Source organism: Labeo rohita, unplaced genomic scaffold (assembly GCF_022985175.1).
Source record: "Labeo rohita strain BAU-BD-2019 unplaced genomic scaffold, IGBB_LRoh.1.0 scaffold_215, whole genome shotgun sequence".
In the NCBI taxonomy this organism is placed as follows: Eukaryota; Metazoa; Chordata; class Actinopteri; order Cypriniformes; family Cyprinidae; genus Labeo; species Labeo rohita.
In genome coordinates, this window is record NW_026128385.1 from 19,378 (window position 1) to 34,968 (window position 15,591).

Consider the following 15,591-nt stretch of genomic DNA (forward strand, 5'->3'; position numbering starts at 1 on the left):
CAGTAACACTGAAGCTCCTAATTATGCTGAAACTTCTGCTTTTGATCTGTAGTTGATAAACTCCAGAGTCTCTGATTGTGGTGTTTGTGATGGTCAAAGATCCAGTCTGATGATCCAGCTTCAGTCTGTTTCTGAACCTCTCCTCGCCATCTTTACACTGAACATCTGTACAGATCTCTCCGGGTTCTTCACTGATTTCAGCGATGCAAATGTCATTAAAATGCCACGTCATCAAATCAGTTGGGTTTTTCATTACACCAGGATCTAAAGTAACGGATTCTTTTTCTTCACTGACTTTCTCTGCATTTCATCTCGTTGAGCTGTAGAAAAACCTGAAACACAAACAACACCTGATTGAATGATATTTATGCTGAAACATAAAACCTGAAAGCAACATGTATTGCTGTATTATATACATTGTATAAACATTTTATTTACATCAATTCTTCATTCAAACACATGATAGGAAAAGCATTAACGATGCCATTTAAACTTGTTTTTAAACAAGTTAATTAATAAAATGACTCACCATGAACAGTAACACTGAAGGTCTTTTCACTGCTGCTTCTGTTGCCGATAATCTGTAATTCATAAAGTCCAGTGTCTGTGGATCTGATGTCTCTGATTGTAAGCATTCCAGTTTGATGATCCAGTTTCAGTCTGTCTCTGAATCTCTCAGTACCTTCATTACACTGAACATCTGTACAGATAAAACTGAGATCTCCAGTGATTTGAGCGATACGAGTGTCACTAAAATACCATCTAATCTTTTCTTGCTGGTTTGTTTCAACACCAGTGTGTAGAGTGACTGAATCTCCCTCCATCACAAATGCTGATTCTTCATCTGTTTCAACACTGAAAAAACCTGGAAAATAATTGCACAGTTGATACTGTTGAGTAGAGAAATCTGTCTAGATTCATAATGTAACAAACAGCCGAAGAACATCATTGATATCCACACATTCACACATCAGACAAACATACATGAGCAGTGCCGGCGTTAAGGGGGGGCACTCGCGGGCCGTGCCCCCCCAAAGAGGTTGTTGTGCCCACCCTACACAATTTTTAATTCATTTAATATATATCAAGAATAATTAAAATAAATTAAGCATCGAATGGTCCATGATTTTTAATGTAATAAAAATAAGAAACTACAGCTGATGTGTGTTTATTTTTTTATGAAAAGAGACTTGTTTCTCTGATTGGTTGCGTTGCGGCGTCTCATGCGTCATTGCGTCTTTAGCATGTGTACATGGAGTAAAGCCTTGATGCTAGCAAGCAATGTGTTTTTTTCACAACATTTTATGGATCGCATAAAATATGGATATTAGAAAATGGCTCGTCAGTTCTACTTCTGCAAGGCCTTCTTCAGATTTAGAATGTACTACGATCACTCTGCCTTTTCAGCCAGCACCGCCTATTCAATCTGACATCACGGAAACACCTGTTGGCTCAAACTCGGAGACTGGGGCTAATGGAGCCGAGGCGGAATTTTCAAATCTACAGGCCGTGGATGATCTCGGGATCGATCAACCCAATCAAGTAAAATTAAAACAATACCCTGCACGCATGTTCGGTGGCAAAAAACGTGCTTTTGTGTCTAGTTGGTACATTAATCGAGACTGGCTTGAGTACAGCGTAAAAGCTGATTCTGCGTTTTGCTTTTGCTGTCGTAAATTTAATGTTGGCACGAGCCGTGTGGATGCGTTTGTGAACGCTGGCTACCGTAACTGGAAGAATGCCAATGAAACAGACCGAGGATTTCACAAACACCAAACTTCTAAAGAGCACCTTTCTTCATACGCAATGTGGAAGGAAAGAGAAAGACGTGTAAGCAGCGGAAAAGAGATCTCCACTCTTTTAAACGCAGACCAACTGCAAAAGAACCGGTACTACGTGTCCTCCATAATAGACGTTATTGGCTTTCTGGTGGAAAATCAGCTGCCATTACGGGGAAAATTGGATGCTTTTGACAACATGTCTGAGGGAGGCAGCGGCCTTTTTCTTTCATTGCTGGACTACACAATAAAAAAGGATCCCCTTTTGGCTGACGCAGTGAAAACGCTTCCTCGAAATGCCACGTATACCTGTCATGATATTCAAAATGAGATCATAAGTTTACTAAGTGAAGTGGTAACTGAGGCTATCGTGAAAGAAGTGGGTGACTCCTATTACACATTAAAGGTAGATGGTACCCGCGACCCTACAGGCTGCGAAAATATATCAATTGTCATTCGGTTTGTGAATGAGAGCGAGTCCTACGAAGTAGCGGAGCGCCTGTTAACCGTAGCTACTGCTGAAATGGGTGATGCCCGGACACTGACAGATACCATTTTAGCAGAGCTAAACAAAGCTGGACTTAACCCATCAAAGATTCTTAGCCAAGTATATGATGGTGCATCGCTGATGTCAGGAAAGATTGGTGGAGTCCAGAAGCTGTTACAAGAAAAACTTAATAAGAATATCCCTTATGTTCACTGTCTTAATCATCAGTTACATTTAGTTGTAGTGCACGCCATGTCAGCCGAGGCAGCTGTGATGGATTTTTTTAACGTTTGTAACGCCTTGTACAAATATTGTAAGAAGCCCACAATAGCTGTGCACTACAAGGGTGAGCGCCTCAAACGGCTTCTTGAACAAAGGTGGACAGGCCATTTAGCTACCGTCTCCGTCATTCTGAACAACTTCGAAGAGATCACATCTCTTCTGACTGAAATTGACTCTGTAAGAGCCCATGGTCCAGAGCTGCGAATGGAAGCTGTTGGCCTGCTGAGAGAGATATCTACACCCAGCTTCTTGTTCATTGCGAACCTTGTGCACGAAGTGCTCGCATTGTTGGATCCACCAAATAAGCTTCTGCAGAGGGAGGACACTGACCTTTGGACAGGTCTGAGCATTGTGACCAGTGCAAAAGTGTGCATGCAGAAACTTCGTTGTGTTGAGGGATTTACAAAAGTGTGGGAGAAAGCCAGGGCTGCTGCCAATGCGCTGCCGAAATCCACGACCCCAAAGCGAAGACGCACGGGAAACAAGAATATGGACGATTACTTGGTGGAAGAAACAACGGGTCAAAGAGAGGATGACGTAGAAACAGAACTCAAGAGACTGTACTACAGCACTGTAGATTCAGTGGTTGGAGAAATGGATCAGAGATTTAGTGAACAAAACTCACATTTATACCGCGCACTGGCTGTGCTTGATCCAGAGAGTGATTTATTTCTGGATCCTGAGACTGTGAAATGCATAATGGACCTGACACAATCACCAATTTGTTATGCAGAGTTTGAAGTTGCGAAAAACTTTTTGAGGTCGCAAAAGGAATCGAAAACAGAGGGGGACAACTGGACCACAAAATTAATTCTCTCCAAATACCACAAAGCTCTGCAAACGATGCCCAGTGTACTGACTGCATTTAAACATGCTCTGACTTTCGGTGCTTCTACAGCGATGTGTGAGAATTCTTTCTCCTCTCTGCGCAATGTTTTTAGCGACCACAGACGCTCAATGCTTCACAAACGGAAGGCCCAGTTAGTACAGCTGGCCTTTGAGAGAGATCTTACTCGAAAATGCACGACCGAATGGAAGGACACCGTTTTAAGGAGGTTTAATGTTCGCACGCGCCGCCTTCAGCTTTTTAAAAGGTAATGCCTTTATTTTATTTACGCACGCTTAAATGTGTTACTTGTTTTGTTGGTAATAATGATTTTTGTGATTTTCTTTACGGGAAATGAGCTGACAGTCTGTGCCAGTTGTATGAGTATGCGCTTGCACTGTATTGGGTTTTTTTATGCCTCGTTTTTGCAAGTTATTGTTGCTAATTGTATGCCCCCTTGTTAGATGTCGCGTGCCCCCCTGTTAGTCATGGTCTGGCGCCGGCTCTGTACATGAGTCTCATAGATGATCTTCAACAACCTAATGAACTTCATAAAACCAATGAATATGAATTTTACAGATTCACTTCAGGAAATTGTGCCATTTTTCACAACATTAACATGCAATGTTGAGTGACGCTGTTGAGCCCAACGTAGAGCTGAGTTCCTCAAACCTTACGGGGTTTATTTATTTTATAAAATAAATTACTACATATACCTGGCACACTTTTATAAACAAACGCAGAGAGAAAAAAAATATAACAATAATGGATTTAGAACAACAACAAATAGCAGCTGCTTTGCCAACCAACGCAGATCTTCAGGAATATTTTGCAGAATTGATGCACCTAGAGAATTAAACAGATTAGCCAAACAAAAACACACAACAGTAAAGTGCTGTGAAAATATCTTTTTACAGATCATACAGATTGTTAGTAGAGAAATACATCTGCATTCATAATCTCTCTTCCTCATTTGCATTGGGTTGGTAATAGCTAGTTTCATGCATGTTTGAGCTGAGTTTTTGTTGCATTTACACCGTTCTGACCAGCAGGTGAAACGTGTAACAGCTGAAACAGTGAATCATTTTGAAAGAAATGGTTCAGTTGATTCCTATCACTACAAGAAACAATCGACAGAATGAGGGTCAGGCAAAGACGCAAAGACTAAACAAAGGGCGTGGTAAGAGGAAAACCAGGACCTGAGGAGTACATGGCCAACATAAACAAAAACAAAGCCATGTGACAATCAACAGTTATGCTGTTTAAATTTCATTTAGTTTCATTGTGACGGAAACAACTTTAATATATTTAAACATTTGCCCACGGTATGGTGACATTTTGTTATTAAGTAATTTTATACCGTCACTAGTCATCATGTTGTTCGTTTTTATTGTTGACCAGAAGAGAGATCGTAACAAATAGCACGTCTTTTTAGGCCCCGATCACACCGAACGCGTTTTTTTAGTTCTAAAAACGCGAGGCGCACCGCACTGCCTTTTTCTGGTGACTTTTAAAAAAAGAGCAGTTTGTTGCGGTTTTTTATGTTGCTAGGCAACCATCAAATAAGCCGTCCTGTCAATCTAATCAAAGGATTATAGGCCTAAGGCCGCGATCACACCGAACGCGTTTTTGCAGCGAGAGGCGCCTTTTTTAAATTGTTTTCTATGGGCAGTGACGGTGTATTTCCACTACAGCGTCAAATCTACGCTCAGTGCCGCCGGCAACGCTACAACGTCGCTGCTTTTTTGAATTGTTTTCTATGAGCGCTCCAACGCTTTCTCCGCGCCGCTTTCAATCCCATAATGCACTGCGCAAGCGTTTAAGCTCAGCTTCCATAGGAATAAAAGGAAAACGCTCCGCTCCGCTCCACTCGCTACGCTGTAGTGGAAATACACCGTGAGCGTTATACGCGCTGTTTATGCGCCGCGGGCGCCTCGCGTTTTAACCGCCTTCTGCGCCTCGCGTTTTTGCCGGAACGCGCTGAGCGCCTGAAGTTGAAAAAAAAAGCAACTCTGAGCAGAAAAGCGCCCGACGTCATCGCGGTTTTTTCCATTATCCAATCGAATGAATGGAGAGGCGGGCCTTCCATTGTGGTGATGAAAGTTTTACCGACGCTTAAAAAGTCCGGAGACTGCAGTGATGGAGGAGAAACTTTCGGTGTCTTTCGCGAGTTACCCGGAGCTGTATGTTTTAAGTTTTTTGCTGATATGACAGTTTACTTAACAGCTAAAAACCAAAGATTTTAGAGCGCTCGCGCTATAATCCTTTGATTAGATTGACAGGACGGCTTATTGGTTGGTTGCCTAGCAACATAAAAAACCGCAACGCACTGCTCTTTTTTTTTAAAAAAAAGTCACCAGAAAAGGGCCGTGCGGTGCGCCTCGCGTTTTTAGAACTAAAAAACGCGTTTGGTGTAATCGGGGCTTTACGATAGAGCAAAACCACACATTGGCAACAAAATACACAAGACACATACATTTTCTGTCGAAAGCGAACGGAGCTGATACAAAAACTGCGCCACTTTCGCTTTCGTCAACCGGACGTGACTGTACGTAGTCTAAATGTCTCACCATGGTCGAGTAAACACCATAGCAACGATGGCAAAATAGAGACAATCTTCATGTTCACGGCTTTCCCTAAATATAAATGTAGATTCTGTTCCATAAAAGTGTTCCGTTGTTCTGAAATGTTCCTTCTCTGAGATGGGCGGAGCATATGTATTTCCTCATTCTTATTAAAGCAACACTGAAATGTCAGTGCATGCTCCCTGGATGATAAACCAGGAAATTATGATTTAGTGTCGAATGATGTTAAACTTAGAATATACCTTGTTAATATGATAGATAGATGTTTTGTCTTCTATGGAGGTTGAGGCTTTAACTATGGCTCTAAAATTTCTGAGAATATTTACACACACAAAAAAGAAAAACACAGACACACACCTTGACATCACTTTTAATCCTGCCATTAATTTGGGAACCCCAAATCTCAGAATTCTGTGAGATCTATGGTCTGTAGGCAGATAATGAGCTCTTTGGGACAAAAAAAAAAAAAAAAAAAAAAAAAAACAACAACATATATTCCTACTAGAACAGCTGAAAAAAGAAAGCTGTTATTATTTAGAGAACAGCATGTATGATCATCAACTGTATGATATTGATTTAACTGATTGTTTTTGAAGAGCAGCAGCTAAAACAGCATCACAACACTGAGAGCTAAACAAGAAACACCAACACAATACTACTGATTATTACGCAATATTCGTGTTAATTAAAAAATAATAATAATAATAATTAAAAACTCAAGCTTTCATTAAAAACTTTTCATAGAAAAATGGACTAAGTGACTAAGTGATACTCACCAGTGACAGTAACACTGAAGCTCCTAATAATGCTGAATCTGATCCTGCTGATTCGTAGTTTATAAACTCCAGAGTCTGTGGTTCTGCTGTTTGTGATGGTCAGAGATCCAGTCTGATTATCCACCTTCAGTCTGTCTCTGAATCACTCTTCACACTGATCATCTGCATGTTTCACTTGAATCTTGAATGATTTCAGCGATGCGAATGTCATTGAAATTCCATGTTATCGAATGATTTGCTTCTTTTATTTCACCAGAATCTAAAGTGACAGATTCTCTCTCCTTCACTGACTTTCTTTTCATTTTATCTCGATCAGCAGTGGAAAAACCCGAAACACAAACCAACAGCAGATTGAAGGATCTTTCTGAGAAAAAAAAAAAAGTATATATATATATATATCTACACAACATCTCCATATCTGCAGATATGAAAGCATATGTCCCATCTCAACTTTCAGCCTGAAAAATATTATTTGTTGATATTTTGAAAACGGTCTATGTTCTCAGTTTGCAAAAATGACATTTATCAGCTGACTATTCAAAAACATCCTGGTGTCACGTGTTCTTTGTTTTGTTTCTGTTCTGCTGCTTCCTCATGTGTTTCTTTGGTTTTTGATTAATTACCCGGCACCTGTCATTAATTTGTTCTCATTTGTCCTAGTATTTAAACTCCACTCTGTTCAGTCTTTCTTTGTTCTATCTTAGTTAATATCAGTAATTATTATTAGTTGTGTGTTTCCCCAGTCTGCCTGTTTTTCAAATTATTATTAAACAACTTAATCAACATCATATCTATGGGATTATTTTTGTGCCAATAAGAATGAACGTAACTTTATAAAACTGAACGTAACTTTCCAAGAAACGATCAAAAATATGCCACGGCAAAAGAAGAAAAACACAATGAAAATGAAAAAATGAACTCAGTCGCACGAATTTAACATGCTCTTCAAAAATGCTTCATTCTTTGTTAATGATTTTCAAAGAATCGTTTTCGCGAATCATGGATTCTGAATGCGTTGCCACAGCTTTCGCTTACGCTTCGCAAATTTTCGTTTGCTGTTTTGGCACAAACCTCTCGTGGGGGCGGGCTTAACAGCGATCTACTCTGATTGGCTAATGAGCTTTTGATGGACAGTTGCTCTCTGACCTGGAAGCACGGACGGTGACGTCAGTGGCGCAATACGTCGTGCTTTGTTTATAGAAACTATCAGAACTGTTGCACACTGTACATGAATAAAACTTTTATCGATGTTATTGATTAACGTTACTTTAGCAACACGAACTTACTTCAAGCTGCCCTGAGGGACAAGCTGAGGTGGAAGATGATGCCGCTCCGTGTCTCTCCTGGGAGCTCATCTTCAGAAACTAAGAGAGGACCGTAGGTGAAATACTAATAACATTAATACTTAATATAAACAAAGCACGACGTATTGCACACCGCAACAACTTTCCAATATGCGCGCCACTGACGTCACCGTCCGTGCTTCCAGGTCAGAGAGCAACTGTCCATCAAAAGCTCATTAGCCAATCAGAGTAGATCGCTGTTAAGCCCGCCCCCACGAGAGGTTTGTGCCAAAACAGCAAACGAAAATTTGCGAAGCGTAAGCGAAAGCTGTGGCAACGCATTCAGAATCCATGATTCGCGAAAACGATTCTTTGAAAATCATTAACAAAGAATGAAGCATTTTTGAAGAGCATGTTAAATTCGTGCGACTGAGTTCATTTTTTCATTTTCATTGTGTTTTTCTTCTTTTGCCGTGGCATATTTTTGATCGTTTCTTGGAAAGTTACGTTCAGTTTTATAAAGTTACGTTCATTCTTATTGGCACAAAAATAATCCCATACATATCATGGTTAGCTGCTTTCCCCAAACATACAGGGCATTTGAGCATACAACCAAGTATTTTCACAAATTCAAAATAAGTATTTCCCATTACGAAAATTATAAATAACTATATTCTATTAGCACTTAAGAAAATGGTGCTATTATGCGTACTACTTCAAAAACATAGTTTTGTTTTTTTGTTCATTTATATTATTTATTTGGTGGATGCTTTTATTCAAAGCAAATCAAATTATATTCATAGTCTATACTCTGATTAGTTTATAATGACTTAATAGATTTCAACATCTATGTAATGATTTAGTTCATATTAGATTTCATGAACTGACTGAGATGCAACGCTCCTCAGAGTGAATAGAAACTGTAGCTTAAGATAAACGCTTCGTTTTTATATCTGACAAAAACAGAGATTAAAACATAAAAGTAAAAACAAGAGCAGTGCAATCAAAATAGATCGAAGCCTCATTATTATTATTATTATTATTATTATTATTATTATTGTAAACAACATAATAATAATAATAATAACAATAATAATACATTTAAACAGTCTGGTTCAAGTTCAATTTTGGCGCTTCTTCTTCTTGAAATTTTATTGGCGGTTGACAAACAACAAAATGGTGTATTTCCACCACCAATTCCTTCTTCTTCTTTTAAGAGTTTATGGCGGTTGGCAAACCAACTGATAGGTGCTTTACTGCCACCTGCTGGACTGGAGTGTGGAACACTAGTCTGGCAGAAAAACAAACAAACAAAAAACGCTTATATTCTTTTAAACAGACTGGTCTCTTTCAGGAATGTGATTAACTGTGCATATTTTTCTTCAGTGCTGCTCCAAGTATATTTTCCAATTGAACATTTAATTTATATTTTTTACATGCGTCTTTTAATAATTTCCTTTTATTTTCATATGCATGACAATCTATTATCACATGCTGTACAGATTCAGATTGATTACAGTGTAAACACAAACCATTTGTATGTTTACCTATTATATGAAGTGTCTTATTGAGTCCTATTAATAACGGGTTTCTTCCCTTCGGTTCCAACCCAAATCTCTTCCCCCTCCAACTGCACTTTGAATGTTATACAGATGCCTTTCTGTGTCATTAATATTCCAATATTCCTGCTATATATTTTGTGTATGAACTTTAATTATTGCTTTAGTCCGCCACCAACTGGTATGGAGTGTGGATCAAAACAACTTACTTCCTTCCTCTTTTTTTTTTTTATTCTCTCCCACAAATTAGTTAATTTAAGGAATTGAAAAATAAAACTATAGCATTAATTTCTCAAGTTATTTTGTAAAATATATCTCGGTATAATTTGCATTTTTATTTTTTCTAAATTTTGCATTAGCATTCCTCTTTCAGTCTCATATTGTTTACAGTAATGTAACATGTGTCTTCCCCTGCGTCCCAATGTGCACACTATCCACCCTATCTGCCCTAAATAGTATTGAAATTTACTAGTACTCCGGCTTCCGGCTTTGCTACTGTTCGGACGCTGTTATAACAGTTTACTGCTCTGCGCTTTGCTCCCCCTGCGTATATACTTTTCTCAGACTTTTCTAAGACTTTAACCTCAGCAGATCAGCACAGTGCTCAAACAACACATTTTTGGCACAAACACTAAATTAAAAACTTTTCATAACTGGAATAATACTACGAAAAAGGAGACTCTTTGCCTCCCACTGCCAGCAGTTTACATTCCGGAGACAGGAAAACACAGCTGCCTACTTTCAACAGACGAGAAAGAAAATGCCTCTTCAGCCTCTTCTGGAATCTACTTGCTGCACAAACTGCCACAGACTTCTACAAAGGATTGTGGTTCTTGAAACAAAGTTACTTGCTGGACTTCCAAAACAGGCGGAACACTCAGCAGACAGTCGTCACGGACCCCCTCAGCATACAGCCGGTGAGTCCCGTGAACCCAGTGAATCTCAACAGTTTATAAGTGTAGAGGAACAAGCCGAAACTGATCGACATACTAATCGATGGCACAAACAACGAGCGAGACCCAAAGGCACTCGAGACATCAGATTGTCACGAGTGTCTCGTATTGCTGCGGTAGCATCCTCTACCCTTGATATAGCTATGACAAGGCTTGCAAAAACTGGTATTTTACCACCTCCTATACACCTTGAGAACAGATTTGAAGCACTAATGAATGTGGGTGAAGAATCCCCAAATGTGATTGAACATGGATCGTACGAGCCAGCAGCTAACATCGCTACTAACAGGCGCTCAAGGTCGAACAGACAGCGGCATTCAGCTTAGAGCACAGCCGAACCCAGGACTCTGATAGTGGGTGACTCCATTATCAGAAATATCAGAAGCAGTACTAAAACTACATGCTGCTTTCCTCAAGCAACTGTCTCTGATGTGAACAGGGAACTTCGGAACATCCTAATGAAGCACAAGACTGCAAATCGAATCATCATCCATGTGGGGAAAAATGATATTCGGGAAGAATGATATTCGGAAAGAGCAGTCAGAACTCCTAAAGAAGGACTTTCCACCCAACATGAATGACACACACACACCTGGACAAAGTATGAGTGACCACAGGACTTCAAATCAGCTTCAGAGTCGTCATGTGGTCGACACATCCCACAAGGACAGTGACAACGCTACACAGCCACAACAAGCACTGCTCATGGACACCATCCCGGCTGAGCCCTGCCCACAGAGCTCATCACAGACAGACTGTGACGTACTACAACAGCTCCAAGACTCAGCGCCGAAGGACGACTTTCTGGTAAACAGCCAGGGAAGTCAGGACAACATATTTCAGCCACCAGAAACACCAGAGCCACAGCCCCGCTCACCAGACACATTATCCCTCTCTCCAGCATCTCCACTTCTAAGCTTCTCACAGAAAATGGAGGAACTAGTGTATGCTGGAACCAGACTCTCCCACTCTTTTGCTGCAAGCCCCCAGGTATCAACTAAAAAACGGCGGGCACCACAACCACCAAAGCCTGTGGGCCCAGCTCGCCCTCCTCCTCCTTCGAGAGCTCTCCGGCCACTGCCACAACGCCGGGGCCCAAACCCTCCTCCATCTGCTGTAGGTGAACCAAAAACAACTGATAACAATTCTCAGTGATATGTGTCGGGTCCCCGCTACGATAGCAGCAACATTCAGGGATGTTTACAGAACAAGCGGAAACCCAGTGTGTCTGTAGCTTTCTCTATCTCTGTTTTATCACGTGATAGAAAGTCTAAGGCCTTCTCAAGCCGTACGGCTAACCCATCTGATCTGCGGCCTATTAGGTATCAAACTAAGACTGCTCTAGAGACAAAAAGTAATGGCATCAAGTTAGCATTTTTAAACATTCGCTCACTGAAAAATAAATCATTTCTGATCAGTGACTTAATAACCACATACAACCTGGATTTTGTGTTTCTAAATGAAACATGGTGTAACAGGACTCCAGGGAAGCATGTAAGATCCAGATGCGAGCTTTATTAAACAGATCGTAGTCAAGACAGGCAGGGTCAATCTCCAAACAGACAATGAAACATAGGCAAGACAAAAGCGAACACCAAATAAACAGGCAGAGTCCAAATACCGGTGAGCAGTCCAAAAGTGACAAATAAACAAGGCAATGGAACAAGACAAAAACTATGGCAATGAAACAGAACAAAACAATGGCAAAAACAAGGCAAAACTATGACAAGAAACAAAACCATGGAAAATAGCAAAACAAGGCAATGAAATAGGAAAAATGCTTGGTAGAGTCCGCACAGGCAAAACAATACTTTGCAGAGCAGGAAGCCATGGCGGGGCAGGCAGAGCAGGTAGAGCAGGCAGGAGCACAGATATCCACAGTGGAACAAATGACATCCATAGCAGAGCAGTGAATTCATGATTAGCCTTCTTGCCCATGACATGGCAGGCAGAGGGTTCATGATAGGCCTCCTTGGCCGTGACATGATGGGCAGAGAGTTCATAGGAGGACGCCGCCCCCTTAGGGGGGTTCTGCAGCCGGAGCCGCCACCTCCGGGGGCATTGCCGCAGACTCGTGGCCAGACGTGGCAGTGAGTTCATGGGTGGATGCCGCCACCTTTGGAGGATCTACAGCGTAAGCTGACACCTCTGGAGGCATAGGCGCAAATTCTTGTACAGGAGAGGCCTCTGGCACAGACTTGTGGACAGTCGAGGCCTCTGGAGCAGACTCGTGGACAGACGAGGCCTCTGGAGCAGACGAGGCCTCTGGAGCAGACTCGTGGACAGACGAGGCCTCTGGAGCAGACTAGTGGACAGACGAGGCTTCTGGAGCAGACTGTGTAGCCCACACACTTAAAATGGCGATAGCCATTACAGGCAGCACAGTAGATAGTGGGATGCCTGCTGGTCTTGAGGGTGTGGACGCTGTTGACATCTGGCTTGGGAGCGTGGGCTCTGCGTGGCTTGGGAGCGTGGGCTCTGCGTGGCTTGGGCGATGTGACAAGACTTGGCGAGGCTTTGAAAGGACGGCTGAGACCTGACGAGGCTCCGGGATGTCAGCTGATACGTGACGAGGCTCTGGGGGGTCAGCTGAGACGTGACGAGGCTCTATGAGGTCAGCTGAGACGCGACGAGGCTTTAGACAATCAGCTGAGACGTGACGAGGCTCTTGGGGGTCAGCTGAGACGTGACGAGGCTCTTGGAGGTCAGACGGGACCTGGCGAGGTTCTGGCATGACGGCCGTGGCTTGGCGAGGCTCCATACTAGCAGCCATGTCGTGAAGAGGCTCCGTTAGGAGCGCAGCTGAGTCTTGACTTGATTTTGGACTGATGAGGCTTGGGCGTGGCAGCCATCTTGGCCGGGGACTCAGATGGGGCGGCCATCTTGTGAACAGGCTTGGGGATGGTGGCCATCTTGTGAACAGGCTTGGGGATGGTGGCCATCTTGTGAACAGGCTTGGGGATGGCAGCCATCTTGTGAACAGGCTTGGGGATGGCGGCCATCTTGTGAACTGGCTTGGGGCCAGTTGGCTGCCATAGCCATGACAGGTGCAGGCTCTGGAAGGGTGGCCATGACAGGTGCAGGCTCTGGAAGGGCGGCCATGACAGGTGCAGGCTCTGGAATGGCGTGAGCAGGCCCTGGAGCGGCAGGCATGGCGTGAGCAGGCCCTGGAGCAGAAGACGTGACGTGAGCAGACTTTGGCTTGGTGGATGTGACTTGAGCAGGCTTTGGCTTGGCAGGCATGGCATAATAGGGCTCTGACATGACTTGAATAATTCCAGACATAATGGAAAAATTCACAGGTTTGGAAACAGCCCCCCCTAACTTTACTTTCATGAGTTTCTGCAGAGCTGTTAGGAGAGGTGGCGGTGTAGCTGCTTTATTTAAAGATGTCTATCAATGCAAGCAAGTGTCATTTGGTCAGTACTTGTCTTTTTAATATCTAGGGATTGTGCTGAAAGGTGCTCCACGAATTCTATTTATCATTATTTACAGGCCTCCAAAATATTCTCCAGCCACAGAACTGTTATCAATGATTTCCTCAGAGTTTGACTGTTTTGCTATTGCAGGGGATTTTAATATTCACATAGAAAATGCAGAAATCAAAACCACAAAAGAAATAATAACCGTTTGAAACACTTTTGACCTGATTCAGCATGTGCATGGACCCACACACAATCGTGGACACACTCTTGATTTACTCATTAGTAAGGGTCTAAACATTTCATCCATTGTCGTTAAGAATGTAGCACTATCTGATCACTTCTGTATTTTCTTTGATATATTGATCTCTGCTACCACTGAATCTAGATCCGTCTCTGTCAGAAAGAGATGCATTAACGAAAACACTAGTGTTCTGTTTATGAAGGCTATATCTTCAATGCCAAGCATTTCTGCAGACTCTGTTGATCTTCTCCTGGAGTCCTTTAACTCAAAAGTTAAGAACGTCATTGATGACATTGCACCAGTGAAAGTCAGTAAGACGACTGGCAGACAAAAATCATCTTGGAGAAAATCAACAGCAGTACAGAGTATGACACTATAGCATCTATAAAGACAGCCTTCATGCTTTCAATGTGGAACTAGCCACAGCAAGACAGAAGTTCTTCTCAAACCTTATAAACAGCAACATAAACAACACTCGAACTCTTTTTGCTACTGCTGAGAGACTAACAAACCCCCAAGTCAGATTCCCAGTGAAATGCTCTCCGACAGCAAATGCAATGAGTTTGCTTCCTTCTTTTCCGAGAAGATCAATAATATCAGAAAGGTGATTAGCACATCCTCAAGTTATGCAGAGGTCACACAGATTCGACCGCAATTTCAAAAAGAAGTCACTATGTCTGTTTTTGAAGCAACTGATAGCAAAACTTTGGAAGAAATAGTACAGCACCTTAAATCCTCAACCTGCAACCTTGACACACTTCCCACATCTTTTTTCAAAAGTGTGTTTAACTGTTTAGAAGCAGATCTCTTAGAAGTGGTGAACACCTCACTTCTTTCTGGGACTTTTCCAAACTCCCTGAAAACTGCAGTTGTTAAGCCTCTTCTGAAAAAGAGCAATCTTGATAACACCACATTGAGCAACTATAGACCAATATCAAATCTTCCTTTTACAGGCAAGATTATTGAAAAGGTAGTTTTCAATCAGTTGAACAACTACTTAAACTCAAATGGATACCTGGACAATTTTCAATCTGGTTTCCGACCGCATCACAGTACAGAGACGGCGCTCGTTAAGATAATAAATGATATTCGCTTAAATTCTGATTCTGGCAAAATATCAGTGCTGGTACTACTAGATCTTAGTGCTGCGTTTGACACTGTCGATCATAACATTCTTTTAGAGAGACTGGAAAACTGGGTCGGGCTTTCTGGGATGGCTCTCAGTTGGTTCAGGTCATACTTAGAAGGGAGAGGTTATTATGTGAGTATAGGAGAGCATAAGGGAGAAAACTGAAGTCATTGCATTCGGAAGCAAAGAGGAAGTTCTTAAGGTGAATGCATACCTTGATGCTAGGGGTCATACAACCAAAAATCAAGTCAGGAATCTTGGTGTGAT